This window comes from Calidris pugnax, unplaced genomic scaffold (genome assembly GCF_001431845.1).
Source record: "Calidris pugnax isolate Ruff unplaced genomic scaffold, ASM143184v1 scaffold171, whole genome shotgun sequence".
Taxonomy (NCBI): Eukaryota; Metazoa; Chordata; class Aves; order Charadriiformes; family Scolopacidae; genus Calidris; species Calidris pugnax.
In genome coordinates, this window is record NW_015091064.1 from 3,584,261 (window position 1) to 3,601,480 (window position 17,220).

At 43.2% G+C, this 17,220-nt stretch overlaps 1 long non-coding RNA gene across 1 annotated transcript; it reads right to left on the reverse strand.

Moving 5' to 3' along the window:
- Positions 1-1,326: 1,326 nt before the first annotated feature.
- LOC106896650 lies at positions 1,327-12,564 on the reverse strand. Its single transcript, XR_001413658.1, has 3 exons — positions 12,527-12,564; positions 9,728-9,768; positions 1,327-1,495 (listed from the first exon to the last, which is right to left on the reverse strand). It is a non-coding gene; the product is annotated as an uncharacterized LOC106896650 (long non-coding RNA).
- Positions 12,565-17,220: the final 4,656 nt, after the last annotated feature.

The window sequence follows — 17,220 nt, forward strand, 5'->3', positions numbered from 1 at the left end:
ATTTAGCCCGTCACACACACAAAGTCATCAAAGGTGAATTTGCCTTGTATTTTGGATGGATACCTTTGTTTTCTTTATCTTCCTGATTGGGAACCACTGTGAGGCAGTAATTGGGAGCCTTGCACTGGAAGTTCTGGCTGAACTCCCTAGTAAATTTACTGCTATTTTCATCTAAGGGCAGCCCAGTCACCACTCACACTGAGAGGTATTAAAAATACTTCCCCCAGTTCTCAGAAAGAGAATAATCTAAAGTCTTAAACTAACTGAACTGAAAAAGAAAAAAAAAAAGAAAAAAAAAAGAGGAAGCCTTAACGTGAAGAGCTATTATTATGTCTTCTCACATTTTGCTGTAGCTAAAAGCATGAGTTGTATATATAACTAATGCACCACCCACCCAAGCAAAAAATACTTGCTTGAAAAAGTAAAGGCATGCCTGTCAGAACTCATCCTCTTCCATTCAGTCTCCATTGTGTATTTTTGTTCCTGTGATAAATTAGCCCACTACTTCTCAGGTGATTCTATCATTTCAAATTTTAACACTGAACTCGCTCAAGTAAAATCGTCAGTGCTTTCTTGAATTCACTAGCAGGCTGAAATCACAGGGCATCTAGTACTCGGCAAAGCAAAGCAAAACCGAAATGTGAAGGTAATGGGGTGAAAGTTTGAGGCCTGCCCTCCACTTGCACTCACTCACACATATAAATGTTTCCATCCTGGCAGCTATAAACACTGTTTACCATCAAACACCTGCAACAGATTTCCAATACTCTCATGCTTGCAGTCTAGGTTAGGATGTAATCTGTTTTGTATGCTGGTACATAGCAGAAACCTGAGATTGCCCTGGAGGGTTACAGTTTGTAGGCGGAGCTGCCTGGTCACATCTTTCATCTTAGTATTCTCATTTCTTTCTCCTTCAAGATCCTAAACGTTCTTCTCAGTGTCAGCACTGACTTAAATTCTTTTTCATTAAGCCTAGCTAACCTCTACTTCAGCCTAAACTGTAGTCATTTTATGGTCTACACAGGCAGACTTTCCAGCCAGTGAAAAGGAAGACAGAAAGATACACAGACACCTCAGTCAGTAAAATAGTATCTTTGCACCAGCATCTTACAATTTTAGCTCTAGAACCATGCTTACAAATACAGAGCACAAAACAAGGAAATTTTACTATATATTTTCATGGAAAGATGGCACAGTCTGTGAACAACTATACTTTTGGAAGACAGTGGTGACAAATTCTTGGAATTTCTATGAATTATAAAACAACATTGAGAATTTCTAGACAAGACCAGACATTCAAAATATTTACCAACGTCACGGGTGGTTTTACAAGGATACTCCAGTAGATCTTGGACCTCTGCTGGGTACCATTACTAACACTGGGATAGAGGACAGCTCCTCTCACTAGTTCTGCTGCTTTCAGAATCTCAGAATGAACTCCAGTTCAACGTAGTTGGCCCAGCTTCTAACTTTCATGCAAAAGGAAACTATGATCCTGTAAGATAATGTCCAGGGAAAACCATAATGAAATGCACTACTCCATGTCCAGGGAAAACCATAATGTCATGCACTACTCCGGGACCAGGTCACCTCCCCAGTCCATCGTATGCTTCTCCATCATGCCCTTATGATGCACCCTAATTCCTCCTTAACAACCCACCACAGGAATCTGGGTGGAGTAGGCTGAGAAGCAATTCCATCATTTTTAGGGCAACTGTTCCTCCAGTACATTTGATATATAGAGCAAGGCTGCACGGGCTCCCAGGGAGAGTTTTAGTAAATATCTGGACTGAGTTAGAAAAGGTATAAAGTTTGGGAGCAAGATGCTGCAGCAAGCACCATTATGTACATATTTTGCAGCTTGTAGCCGAGGTCAGCGTTAACATGTTGACATACATTAACTGCTGGCATGCAAGGACAGAATAAAACATTCCAGAAGATCTCTGCTAAGATGAAGTATTTGAATCTGCTCTCTAGCACTGCAAGGTATAATTGTATTCAGGTATTTATGAAGTTCATGAAGTTCAAAGCCATTCAAAGCCATTCCAAGCCTTTGCTGGGTCACAAGCAGTGATGGATGTTATCATACAGCAGTAGAAAACTCTGGTCCAAGACTTGTGTACTGGTTTGGTCCGAAACCACAGACATAGCTCCGTTCAATGTAGGAAGAGTCCCTGGGATTACTCCCTATGTATATTTTTTCCATACAGAGCCTATGTTTCCTAGGTTTGGGGTGCACAGGAAGGCCTATGTGCTACTGAGCCCTTCAGGAAAGTGGGGTTTAGCCTCCCTATGCTGATTTTTCTACCTTTGTTATGATGTAAGTTTAACGCTTGAAATCATGCAAATGTGTCTAGAAATTGCGATGGGTGTGTGTTTGAGAAATCCAAAAATAAAATAATGTAATGCAGCCAAATACTTAATTACCAACATGTGCATCTGTTGTCAAACCATACGCTAAGTGAGTGGCACTGCTCATTAGTTCTGCTTTCAGGAGCTACCAGGCGTTCATGTCATCACTACCAAGAGTCTTCTGAGTCTGAATCATCTCCGGAAGGGACAGATTCTGTCACTCATGCAGTCACTGCTAACAAGAATGCTGATGGCGTAGCAGGTGTTTCCTCCACTTCTCTAAACCTGGAAAGGTTCTGGCACAGCTTCCCTCCAATTTTCCCTCTTCAGAAAGGAAAAACAATCTTTCTCTCCTGGCTCACATGAACAGGCAGGCATGTTCCAATAACTCAGGTATTGGATACAATTGCTCCTATTCTTTCTGTTGCCTACAACGCTGTGTGATTATTGTGCTGTGCTAGGTCCTCAGGAAAGACTGCTGACTAATCCAGACCAATCCCTTTTCATCCAATAAAACTCTAGGCCCAGCGAAACAGAAGGGGGTCTGTGACCCACAACAGTAAAAAAGATCCGCTCATTGTTTACCTGACCCATTAATTCTGCAGCGCGTCCGAAATGCTTTTGCAAAGTCACTGACTGATAAGCCCTTTCAAACCTTTAAGGGCATCTGATGTTCTGAAACAGACTTGGAGAACTTCCTGCACTGTCCACATCAAGCAAATACCAGCGGGGATCCAAAGAGCAGAGCATCGCTACCAACAAAACAACACTCGAGCCCCAGAGAACAGTAATGGGGGAGAAAGGACCTGAGCGCTCCCAAATATGGGTCACAGCCCGATGAAAAGTTACAGTAAAAGCTCTACAAAACTGTCTGCTCCTTACAGCCTGAAAACCCCACGGCTTTGGATAAGGAGCAAAAGGCATTAATGAGCAGTAGAGATGGAATGTAGCTCCTGCTTAGCTCTTGCGGTTCTGAGGGATTAGGGCTCACCCATTCCCTTCTGGGGATTGCTCAGAAATAGGGCTGACCCCCACAGCTTTTGCAGTCAGTGTAGACTCCTGTGGCCTAAGGTGGGCTGCAGAAGGGGGCTGCTTGCCTCGCACCTCATTTTGGCTACTCTCCTTTGGCAGCTAGCCATCTACCAGCCTACCCTGGGGATGCAGCAGAGAACCGAGGAGCCATAGCTGCACTTCACCCCAGCCGGGGCTTTGCTAGATGCCAGTTAAATCCCAGCCCAGTTCTACTCAGCGATCCCACACTGCCTCGAGCCAGAAAGGCACAAGATAGGTCTCTTCCCTCATTTGTGAAATGCCTGGTGGCCACACAGGGCTCTTCACACAGGTAAAAGCTCAGCAATTGGCCAACACTGAACGTGGCCCAAGCCTGGGCTCAGGTTGTGGCATTTGCGTGGGCACAGCAATGCCGGGTTGTACCCGGGTTGTTACTGCGGAGCTGGAGAGGGCAGGGATTGTCCCTCCCTCCCTCCCTGTGCCTCACTTTTCTGTGCAACAAAAAGGCCAAACCAAATCCTTTTTTTTCAAATTGCTGAAGATGGCTCGGGCACTCCTTTTCACTCATAATCAAATACACATTTTCTTTTCAGTACAGTGGCTCCCAAGAGCCAAAGTTCAAGCTGGAACATTGAAACTCACATGGCTTAAATCACCAGTGGGACACCTCTGGTGCTGACGCTGATGTACCCAGCTTGGACCTGTTCAGGGCTTGGACAGTACTGGGCCCTTGAGCTCCAGAGCTCCCCTCTGCAAGCTTTCCTGTCCCTGCCAGCTGCAGCAACCAACACTGCCTACAGCAAATGTGTCACATGTAGGTAGGTCACTAAATATCATGCCCAAATGCAACACAGGACCAGATGCCATTATAAAAAAAAAGAAAAAAATAATAAATCCTGTTGATGTAAGCACTATGCTTTTACTTCCCCAAGTCTGACAAGCCTCCTACACAGCCAGCAGCAAGCAGCTATTTCCCTTGTAATATCATCAGCCTCCAGTAATGTTCACTTGCCTGTTTTTAATCCCCTTTGCAGCCCTTCCTACCATCCCATGATAAATCCCTTCCCCTCTACCATTTCAAGACTGCCCAGATCTTTTCCTCTCTCTCTCTGCCACATCTGGCTTCTAGACTGTTCTTTCTGTTAACATTTTCAAAGTTTATCTAGGGCTCGACAGAATTTTTTTCCATTCTTGGTGGTGGAGGGAGGAGGGGGAACCTGCTGCTCAGCTGGCTTTGGCAAGCCTGGGCAGCTCTAGCTGAACTCCCCAGCCCTCTGCCAAGAACAGTCTAAATAGGAGCACCAGAAACATCTTTTAATGTCATTTGTATTAATATTTTTGGAATCTTCACATGTACACTTGAAATGGCTTTAAAACATAAAAAAATAGAGGGAAAGGGTTGGTAATCATGTGAAGTTCAGGCTGTATCACACACAGTACCATCATAGGGAAGCAGCTACAGCAGGATAAGCATCTACACTGTTTGTATCAAAATCCTTTTTTTACATCACTTTATTTAATAAAGTTGTTCTTAAACCAACAAGACTGCTCTTAGCCTTTGGATAAAAGAAACCATTCAGATCTTTGCTCATCATAAGCAAACTCTCCATCAACAGTGTACATGTTCCTGAGGAGAACATGTCCTGTCCCCTCGAGGTATGTCCCAAAAGGAAAAAAAGGCAGACCAGGATAAAAGGGACCTATGTGCCCTTTTCCTCTCCAGCTGCTTTCGTTACTCCTTGGTTTGTTCTGCCAAGGAAGCCGGGTGGGTCTCTGGAAGGTCCCTGGCTTGCTACCTATTCACATCAGCAGGCCCAAAGAGCTCCTCAGAATTTCACTCTGTGTGCCTGAACCTTGGTTCTGTAATCATCAGAGATTTCCTGTGTACTCACTGGACCAGCAGCTTTAACATCTTACAGGATCTGGTAAAGGAGCACTCAGCCAATGTTTTTAAGGAGAGTTAAAGCCAGGCAGATTCCTGGAGCCTTCCTTCCTTCTCAATCTGTGGTTTCAGAGGGGTGGTAGAGCCAGGACTATGGGAAAGATTCAAAAGATCACCTTTCAAGGAGCACAGTCTGGGTTTCAGGCTGGTTTTCTGATGTTCAAAGCAGAGTACAAACCAGGCCATGAAAATTTCTGGTATGAGGGAACTGAAGACCCTTCTTACGCTGGAGGTGGGGCCAGACAGTTAAGCCTTGGCCCTAGAGCACTGCATAGTTCACAAGTTCATGCCACTTTCCCCTCCTTCCTCCCACACACGATGCAGCAGGAAGGCTTCAGCCAGTGCCGCATGGGTGTCACATAAGAGCCCCCATGAGATAAACTAAGATCACAGAGCTCTGCTGGTGTTTATCCTCAGCTTGGGTCTGTGTCTCCAGTACCATGATCACACCCACCTCCATGCCTGAACTCCAGTCCAGACACAGCCAGCGGGTCTAGCTTGGGATGGTCTCTACAGCAACTTGCAACCACAAGTGAAAAGCCCCCTTACAATAGCAAAACATAGGTTTTGAAGCATGAAAGGAAGCAAAATAATCTGTATGAGTAATCTAGATATATATGCACACTTCAGGAGGGAAAACAGATAAGAATCTTTCAGGTGAATTAGAGGGCATATACTTGCAGAGAAATAATGCTTCTCAAGTCTACAATCATTTCATGATTACATCTGCTTCCCTAGCCAAGGAATGCTGGTTTCTATTTTTCCATAGCCCAACCCTTGTTCCTAGCTTCTAGATGGGCTTTTGCATTTTAGTTGTCCCAGTAGGAGACATCATACTCAGCCCAGCTCAATTTGCATTTAACAGATTTCTCAGCCTCTTACGTGTCCCCTTAAATTTATTCTCTCTCAATTAAAGATTACAAACAATTAAAAATTGCTAGATTTCTGCTAGGCTTCTGATCATCTGTCTCTCAGTTGCTATTATCAGCATGGATCACAGAGCAATTTATGTGGTCACAGGCAGAAGAGAAAGAGTCTATGAATTTCACAATTATTTACAAGTTCCCCAAAGCTTGAGAGAGAACTTGTCAAAGCCTTGTAAATGTTTTGGCCTCGTCTTGTGATTTCTCTTTTCTGAGGAAAACCTTCCTGAGGTCCTTGCAAGACTGAAAAGTTCCTTTTTCTTTCATCAAGGAGAACACCTTTCTCCTCCTCAAAAACAAAAGCTACCATACAACAGGTGGTGTTATTTGAAGGTTTGGGATAATGTAAAACTTGCCTTTGGCTTCTGTGGCAAAAGGCAGCCCAGTTCAGGACATCAGTTAAGTGTGTGCCTCATCTATGCATGTGACTTAATAATCTGTAGTACTGAAAAGCTTTTCTTGATAAGAGGACAAGGAGTTGTACACTCTGCTCCCCGCCCACCTCCCTGCTCCCCCATACTTCATGGGAACTGGGAGAGCTTAAACATGAATGACACAAATCTGCACTTTTCTAGAAAGCAATGGGGTTTGGCTTTGGTGGTGGGGCTTTTTTTCATTTCTTTCTGCCATATGCTAAAAGTGACTATCATTCTACATTTATTATAATGTTTTGAGTTGTTTTTATGTGCTGTGCATTCTTCCTTCTTTAAAACGAGATCTGTGCAGGAAATTTGATAAGTCATTTTATGTCTTCTATTCATTGCTACTAATTTCACTCACTGACAAATTAAATTCGTCATCTGAGTCAGCCTCTAATTTCAGATCATCCCATTTTCCCAGTGTTTTGTCAAATAAATACACTTGTATGTGTAACTACACACAGAAACCTACAAACGATCTACATAACACTCTCTAGCTTTGCAAACTAGAACAAATTAGTTCTTCTAGTATAAGTTATTTAGGTTTCATAATCACTTTCCATCCCGCTTTCCAAAGCCATAGCATTACCAAACTTCTATTGCCTTCTGCGTACAGAAGGCATTTCATTAGCTGAGACCCACTTCCTTGCGTCAAAGTTATTACAGCCGAAGAGCTTGGCTGTGACTGGGAAATGACAGCTCGGAGAACTGCCCTGTGAACGCATCCGCATCGCGGTCCATACGTGCTCTCGTCTGTTGAGGCAGGGCACTGACCCCTTTACTCTTCACGCACCACCCAGCCAGGCGTCCAGCCCCGCGCTTCCCACCCTGCCAAAGGACTGCGCCTCTCCCTGCGCTCGTTAAGCGGCCAGTGATGGGCTGGGCGATCTGACCCGCTCCAGAAGGCAGCTCAGATCCTGGCAATGCTGGTCCGAGACAAACAAATAAAACAAGAATTCAAGCCAAACATTCAAAGAAGGGCTGAAGGAACAGTAGGATGTGGCCCAGAGTCAGAGCCATATGGGCTATCTGCACTAGGCAACCAAAGAGGGCCAGGGCACGGGCCCAAGTACTGGCACAGCATCACCCCACTGCTCGACTGTCAGTGCAGTCCTTGGCACAGAATTGTCCCACGGCAACCCGCTCTCTCAAACAACGCCTGGACACATCTCAGCAATAGCCAGGGACCACTCCCGATACAGGGTTCAGATGGGCCACCTTGTTGGGGTAGGAGGGGAAGAGAATCTGTGGTCAAAAGCCATGACACTCCAGCTGTCCCAGCCTTGGGGCCAGCAAACAGTTCCCTGGCCTATCTCATTTACTAGCGTAGAAGTAATTTTGAATACCACAATTCATTCAGCACAGAGAAGTTCCCAGAACAGGCGCTGCCTCTTACTAGGACTGCCCCGACTGCTCCAACATAGCAGACTCAGCTTCTTTGTATCTTTTGTTCCCTGAGATATTTCTCTAGATTCTATTTAATCTCCGCAGTCTTCATGCATTGTCTGGGCTGATTTCTAATTGACCAGAAAATTAGATGAATGCATCTATTAGGCCAGAGCACTATTTCACCTTGATCTGGCCTCAAACTGAGATCGTAGATTGTATCTCCAAGCAGCAATCTGCTATCTTACAAAACCTCCCTCCTCTCTCATGGTCATTCTGTCCCTGAATCTAAGTTTCTCCTGTTGGATTTAATTCCAAATACATTAAGTACAAGCTGAGATCAGCAGAGGCAAGTTATAGGAAAGATAAAGATCCTGTTCAACAGAAAAACAATTTCTGATTGAGCTAATGCTACTTAGCAACTTCTATTTTCAAAGTGCATTACAAACATGAATTAATCTTTGCAATATCCATGGGAGTTAGGTATATAAGCATTGTTATGCATCTTTTACAGATGAGGAAAATGAAGACAAAATCACTTGCTAACTTAGGTTCCTTGTTTTCGAACACTCCCATTCCAAACAAAACCAAAGCGTAACACAACAATAGACCCCGCGAAAAACATGCCCTTGTCACTTTTCCACAACACCGCGACACCACTCTCCTAACAAAAGCTTCCACTGCTTGACAGAGGCAGAAAATACAGAACAAGTTAGGAAAGGAACCAGGAAAATAAACCACGGGGAGTTGCTGGCACCCAGCCTACAGCTGTGGCCACGGGACAGCGTTGCCTCTCACGGCTCTGGAGATTCAGGGCTGCGAGGGGAGGGAGGGCGAGCGCGATCTGCCTGCTACGGAGCGCGCGGTACCTCTGCGTAAGGTAACAGAATAGATATGTATAAACACTGGGAAAAAAAGCAAGTGGCTGTACAAACACTGACTAATAAAGATGAGATACGTTTCTGTGAACGCTGCCCAGGTGTTCTTTGCAAATCTGATCTCATAGGGACTTTCTTATACAGTATCAAGGTGAAACAATATTCAGCCCAGAGTGTTTTCCCGCTTGGGTGCTTACGGTTTTCCCTCTCTGGAGCTGTGGTGGTTTCTTCCATCGCTCTACGTCCCACCTCAGCTCCACCGTCCTGCTTAACTCTGTTGCTGCCCTTATCTGACACAAGAAGGTGATTATAACTAAACGAAGGTAACCAACACAACCTTTCTGCAGATCTTCCTTCTCTCCCAGACCTTCAACCTTTCCGTGCTGCAGTCTCTTGCCCGCCTATGGCATGAAATCATTATGCACTGGTTGCAAACAAACATGAATAAATTAGAGTAATATTCAAATAAGGGGAAGAAAAAGAGGAGTTAGAGGGAGGGGGACTAGGAAACCAAGGAAGAAATGCTAATTAATTCAAATAGATTGATTTGCCCTGTTTGCTCAAAAAATTAATTACAAAAAAAATTTGTAAATTAAAAATTAAAAGCTCCCAATAAGAGGAGCCAAAAGGTTTTCCTCTGGAATCTATTACGAGTATCTGAAGAGGGATTGTGTCTAATTAGACATTATTTTGCATCAAGATGACCTCATATTATAATTAGAGATACGCTAAATTACTTGGAAATAATTATAATGATTGGATATCCTCCATGACTGCCAGTTTGGGAGCTTTCATGTTCACGTTGATTCTACCCACCTCAGTTTCTTTCGGTCAGGAACTGGATCTTTAGCAGGTATCTGCAAAAAAAATGGCATTCTTCAAAACCTCCATCAGGTGTCACTTTTTTTAGACACTTAAAAACACAAGAGAGACATGCAAATTTTCATGTAATAAAACCACGACTTAAACATGTGGCAGGTACCCAGGCATAGTTATTTGCACTCCATTCCCTAAGCAGGGCACTTGCAATGCAAACAGATGTTATTAATTTTTATCTTTACAATGAATACATCCACAAACACTCCGGGCTTCTAAAACATACTGCTCTTGGATGGAGTTTAATTTTCACCTACATATTGCAAAAATGTTAGCCCAAGCTCTAACAAGTGTCAGTTGCTATTTCAGTCCTACGGTCTGTCTCGGTGAATCAACTGAACTCCAGCTACTGGCTACGGAAAGGGAGGCAAGACAAGTCTAGCACATTGGGCTGCAGACACGCTGGGTTGTGTGATGTGGTAAGCAAATGCTAGTCATGCTAGAAAACATTCACAAAGAAGCTGGGTCAGAAAGTCAGGTCAATGGCAATGTGGGAAACTGGAATAAGGCAAGGAATAACTACAGGAGATCCTCCCGTATTTCAGCATCTTTCTGATCCACGCAGAGAGCCGGATGGATCAAGCTGCAGTGAGCAAAAAGACATTGAGATAAAAGTGAGCCTGCATACCCCGAAGTGCCACCTGAGGAAGGGAAGAGCTTCAAAGTTGCCCACAATGCTTTGAAAGGCACAAAGGATAAGGGCTTGCATGGCTATGTCAGTCCCTGCATGGGGCCAGCAAATGAGTCCAGCTGCAAATCTGGCCAGACAGAACAAATACAAAGTTTCCTTGAAGGGGAAAGAAATAAAATGACTGCATCAGCTTTCACATCAGTGTGGCAGCAAAGTGGACAAGATGGGCAACTTCATTTTTGTGGGAACAGCTAGGGATGTCATAGGGTGGGTACAGCTGGTATAACTGGTCTCAGGAAACATGATTACAACATATCTCCCTGTCTGGTTTGAAGCCCGTTTCACAAGGCATGGATATGGATCTTCCTGAGGGCCAGCACACAAAGACGGCTGGCTTTGAAAGGAAGGCTTACAGACCCTGGCTGTGGTCAGCTGGAGAGGAAGCAGACAAACAGAAACAAGATCCATGTGAAACAGCCACCTACCGATGTGGCAATGAGGAGGACGCACACCTCCACAGTGAAGGGCTGTGCTCTTCTGTCTGAGGGGTGGCAGTAGACATGGAGAGAGGGAATTACTGAAGCTGTAGGGCAAAGCACGACTGGGAGTTAAGAGTAGAGCCCACCACTAGTTCCCATAATCCTTGGCACAAAGGGTGGGAGGGAGGACAGCAGGACCCCGAAAAGCTCCAGTAGAGTCGCAACACCCAAATACTCAGCAGAAGTCCAAGTCCAGATAACTCAGACCTGCAGAGGCATCGGGACACCCCAGTATCTGTGCTGTTCTGTGCCTCGCAATTCAAGTACACAGAGTAAAAGGTGAAATGGTTTGTGCAGCTGGAAAGCAGGCCAGTTTCCAAGCTGGGCAGAGAAGGTACATTTCCCACATCCAGGCCCAGTGCCCCCATCCACCAGACCCGAGGCTCTGAGTCTCACCACTGACCTGTGTGGCTGTCAGCACACACCAGCCACAACTGCCACGTTTGTTCCTAGCACAGCTCCGTACAGCTCGGCAGAGGTTCAGAAACAACACTTTTAATGTTTTGTGGTATTGACTTACCCATTCATTGTGCAGTGACATTAGCACCCATGAATAATCATAAAATAAAAAAAGGATAATTAATATTTAACTTTGCCAGAGGGATGTACTTAAGGGAGAAGCCATGTTTTAGAAAGAGCAGCTGATATTTGTCAGCTGGAGAACTGGACTAATTAGATGCATCAGGCAGTGGTGACATGAAGTTGAAAAACAGCTTGTCAACTCTGAGATGACTTATAGCGAATGATTATATATAAAGATGCTTTGTTATACACTCACACACAGGTGTGTTCCTCATTTTCCAAATACTTCCTGCACCTTTTGTTCCTGTGATAAAACAGGTGCAAAACAGATTTTCTGCTCACAGATACACCATAATTATATTTTAGGTACAGCAGATATGTGGTCCATTTCTTGTGCCCAAACCAACAAAGTGTTGAACACCAAAGCACCCTCTATTCTCACTGATTTCAGTGGAAGACAGTCAACAACTTATAGGATCAAAGGCTTGATGTCTGAATCACATAAGGAAAGTGATGTTGTAGGGGATGAGGCAATGAACCAGGAGGCCAAATTCATGTCTGCTGTAATGTTGGTTGACTGCAGCCAGACAGTTCATTGATCATAGCAAAGGATTTGCCCCAGGGTGTTTTAATTTAAAACAGATTGACATTAATCTGAAGAACAAATCACCCAAATCCTAAACTCTGATCTGATGCAAGTCAGATGCAATATGACAGCAACTCAATCTCCTGGGCAGCAGAGCTGTAGCTTCAACTTCATACTCATTTCCGAACAGTGTCTGGAAGTTCTTGAATGCTGCTGGAATAGGCCCAGCAAGGACTAATTTATCCCAGGTAGAGGTGCACATCCTTCAAGCCACACGAGAGCTACCAGGAAAACGAAGCTTTGAGAGGGAACTGAATGCAGGTACTGAGAAGGGGAAGGGAAATAACTGCTTGTCTAGTGAATGAGCTATAGAAATGCCAAACAGGCAAAACAGAAGCATAAATTCTGAGACAATGGTTAAACGGTAATCATGAAGTACTCTAAAAAGCTTATTAACTTACCTAGGAAGTTGAACACAAACTAATTGTTTGGATTGAGCTGCTCAGACAATAAAAACGTTTGAGATTTCCTGGGAGTAATTTGTTTAACACGGCATTTGAGCTGTCACAAAAAGAAAAGACAATATTTCTCTCTGTCCATAACAAAATCACACCAATACACACACTTTGGCACCAGAGAAGAATATTTAAGGCTGTACGTAGCACCTGTTATACATTGCTTATATTTATAGTCCCGGTATGATTGGTTTCTAAAGAAAAATTATGTCCACAGACAGCATGTTTTGTTCCTCCTCGTTATTCATATGCAAGAATGAAAGATCTATTACAACATACTCTTCCTTCCACCTGCTTTGATGAACTGCCTCAAAGCTCTCTGGGGAGACTGCTGCGAAGCCTGTGACTTAAAGCGTAGGCTCAGAAAACAGATACTGGATTGCAAGAGCAGACTCAAAGGTCAGTTCGGAGCAGCACGGGCAGCAGATTGCAGTTCCATTTCTAAAAGCAAAGGATACCGCTGTGGTACAGGTGATTCCCCTCAAGCCTATACCCTCACAAAGTAAAAACTTAACAGATCTGCCTTTAGGGACAAACGTAAAAAGTTCAACTTCAAGCTCTAACACCTGTTTTATAGAGACTCCTCCAGATTGCATATTATTTAAAAATTGCAGTACACCTCAGCACCATTTCTCACTAAGTCAGTTAACGATTTCTCTGTCTGCTCAGTTTTCCAAACAGCGTATTTTGTTCTGCTCAGGTTTGTATAGCATGCCCATCGTTGTGATATCTCAACACCTCCCTGCAGTGTGACAACCCACTTCCCTGATGTGCATCTGTCACATGTTGATATTTCTTTTTTTCTCTCTTCTCCTCCCAGGAAGAAATCTTCACAGATGAAAATAAATATGAGTATACGCAGTTCACTTGTCAAATATAGCTATATAATGCATTTATATTTTCATACATTATATATAACTTCTTTAAAATAAGGTTATTGATGTCTGCTATTATCTGCGCTTTTGGTATTGAAGACAGAGTTGAAGAAATGCATCTTAGCAAAGTATCTAGGTTTCTGGTAGGTCATACATCTTACTGAAATTTATTCCACAGACTTACAGAGGAGCTGGAGAAATGTGAGTCTCTTGCAAAAGCAAAAAAGGGAAATATTTGTTATAGAGCCTCAGACAATCTATCAGGTGTTCATGCAACACACTTTGCAGATAAGCTCTGAGATCTCAAACTGGCCGCAGTGGATAGATACCCAAATTTAACAGCGAGGAAGACAACATCGTGACTAACACTGAGCTTTGTACTTGGCATCCTGATAGCACTTTTAACCCTGCAGCACTGGGTGATTCACACGGCCACGTGGTCACTCTGCTTTGTGATGGCACTGACCTGGTGAAGTCAAATGCTTTGTCTTTGGTCACATGCCAGGCCACTGCAGGGTCACAAACAGAAATTAGGGCATTGGGACACAGCCCCGTGCTCTAATTGTGTGGCAACCAGCATCTTGCTTACACAGACATACGTGCATCTGCAAAGAAAGGAGATTGACACACTTCCCATTGCGTCTTTTTTGCAAGCGTGCATGCAACTGCATCTCTGAACGTGTGGCACCTACACACAGCTCCGAATATTTCCTCAAACCTGTTTTTCTTTAACCCTTTCAAGCACGCTGCTGACTGTGGTTAACTACAGCTTTAGAGAAAAACCTACCAAAACACAGAGACTCAGAGGTTTCAATACACACATCTGCTCAGCACTCATCGTTTTCCTGAACAGTCCTGCACAAAACAATGTTTCTGTCATTACACTTTTAATATAACAATTCCCACGGGAAACTGTTGATGAGGACTGGGATACAGATGAACAGAAAGCAGAAAGACTGCAGTATGAAGGGCTGTTCTCAGCTCACAGATGAGCGATGGTTCTTGTAGGGGCCTATCATTAAATACAGACGAATGGCAAATTCTGCCATATTTTGTAAAAATAACCAACAGAAAGACTGGATTTGATGGAGGTGGTTTTTAAATGAAGAACTTCCATTAGTATAAGAAAATTATTTCAGGTGTGGAAATCATCAAAATCTGTGGATATTACTGATAACAACCAGAGCCAAACTGTCTCTTTTAGCTACTTTCCCATGCCTGGATCTGCAGAGCAGATCTCTGAACCCCTACTGATCACACCACAGGAAGGAGGACTTTGACACAGGGACACGGGACCACCAGCTATCAAGATGCTGTGGTGGCCTAGGAAATCAGATGAGCTGTGGTGAGGCTACCCTAAGGCACCACAAATGCTAAGTTTCATGGCAATTTGTACTCTCATGTACATCACTTGTGACTAGGAGCACGTATCCTGTCAGTTTTTCACAGTTCAGCTCACCACCGGTAACTCATTAACTCAAATGCCTGCAACTGTCTGTCCATAACATTATAGTTTGACCTTGGGAAAGCCACTCACACCTGATTCTGTTAATCTATTAATTACTCCCTGGCAGGTGCTGATCTTCCTTGTCTTTTTCTGAAACGGAGACATGGTGGATTCAGGCTTTACACAGCACTGTGGCTCAGATTCCCCATCAGAAAAGCAGAGATAGTAACATTTACCTACCTCAGCAGGTAGTCTGGATGCTTAATTAATCCTTTCAAAGCTTCTTAAAATATAGATAAGAAGTAAAAAAATTAACTTTTCATGTAATTTTCACCGTGTAATTAAAAAAGCACTAAAAGCTGTTTTCCCAATCAATAAATAGCCTGTTTAAAACAATCCAAAACTTACCAAACTATTTATTATTTTAAGACCCTGTAAAAAAGCAAGACCCTTTGAGTAGTTAATCTGACCTGATGTTTAATTAGAACAAACTCAAAAGCCACAACCCACTTGTGATTAAAATAACATGGTTTCTACCATTTCTTTTAATCAAGTTCAGCCAAACTTCGTATTTCATAGTGGATAACTCAGTCGAGGGCTTTTCAAACCTCTGAATACAATTTAACAAGAGCCAGTTTGATGACAGCTTGGGCAAAAGATGGCTGCACCAGGAACTGTGTCACTGGGACACGGCTGCTAACACTACCAGCATCCCCACATGCTGTGCAAGACGCAACATGCACCCCGGTGGGTGGTCATGTGGGTGATCAGGTCAATCACTTGGTTAGTCAAAGTTATACGAATCGACTCAAATGAAATCAGAGGAAGGACTTACATATGCCCAGGAAGGGCATTACCGGCTGGCTGTACATGGGAAGGGCCCACGCCTGATCTCCAGTGCAATACCTTCCATCCAAGAAGTCTTGGCCATGGTAGGAAGGTCCTTTGTGCCAGGAAAAACAAGAGTGTACAGTGCAGGGGAGCACAAGGACAGAGGCCATAATCAGGAGCATGTGCCCTTTGATAACGATAACTTATATGAGGTGTTTGTTGTTAATTATTAATATTTAAATATTATTTAATACGTTCAAGTAACACTTCTGTAGGTATAGAGGTAGGACACAGTTAAGATATGAAAACCTTGATGAAAAACTTTGATAAAAGTTTGCTTTTATCACACACCTACCAGCACAAGGTATGGCTGTGTAGGATTGTAAATATGAGCCACACCATAAAGGTTTTGCTTTAAGAGAAAAGACGGCAGGTGACTGCTGTTGGAGTTACCAGGGGTTTTAACCTCGGAGTGCCTTAATGCATCGGTCTGAAGTGTTTGCAAACAAGATAAAAGGATGTTTTACTACTGTGTCTCCTAAAAGACATACACAAGGTCATGCTATGTTTTTCAGTGTATTTGTACTGTCAATGTGTGAGTGCCCAGCAACTTTGGTGACGTTACAATATGACAGAACTGCGGATGTCATGTTCACTAATAGACTAAGTTTGTCAAAGTAGCACGGGAAACAGCTAAGTGATGGTTATAGCACAACAATGTTAATGCATTAGAAAGCTCACTTGTTTCAGAAATATTGCTGTTTCTCCCATGGGACCAGTCAGTTTTGTCCACAATAACTTTTACGTGAGTTCACAAAGAATTTCAAGCCTGTACTTAACTGTCCCACCTTTGGTTCACATTCCACATTGGCTTCCCAGTACCTGTCAGTGTGAGAAATCACAAATGCTGAGGCAGAGGGAGAGGACAAGGACTGGAGAGAACCTTCTCCTGTTCCAGGCAACCATCTCATATAATCCCATTTCTCCAGCCAGGTAGCTGGATTACAGAATCCATTTTGCTTTTGTTTTTAATCAATTGTATTTCAGCTCGGAATGCCCATGAATGTCTGGAAGAACTGATAATACAGAATGCCTTTATGTAGCTGCAGTAGGAGGAAGATGATGCTAATGTGACCTGCGAAATCCATAACCCACCCCAGCAAAAGTCATCCTGTGACTTTTTAGTCATTTACACTTGTGGAAAGAAGATATAAAAACCTCCTACTTTCCTTGATGAAGTTTTACATCTACTTTTTGTAGGTATAAATGATTCCACTAGGCTTTCAGCATTGAATACTCATGGCCTATATATTTCTTATTAGCTATTATAATATATAAAAAATATTTTACTAATTTGACAGACTTTATTAGTACAGAGGTTAATTGCCTTTCTCTGACACATTTTCACTGCCTACATCTGTGTCATAACATTATTTGCTTCATTAGTTTTTAAAGTGGAACAGCTAAAACTCAGGTTATTGAAATAA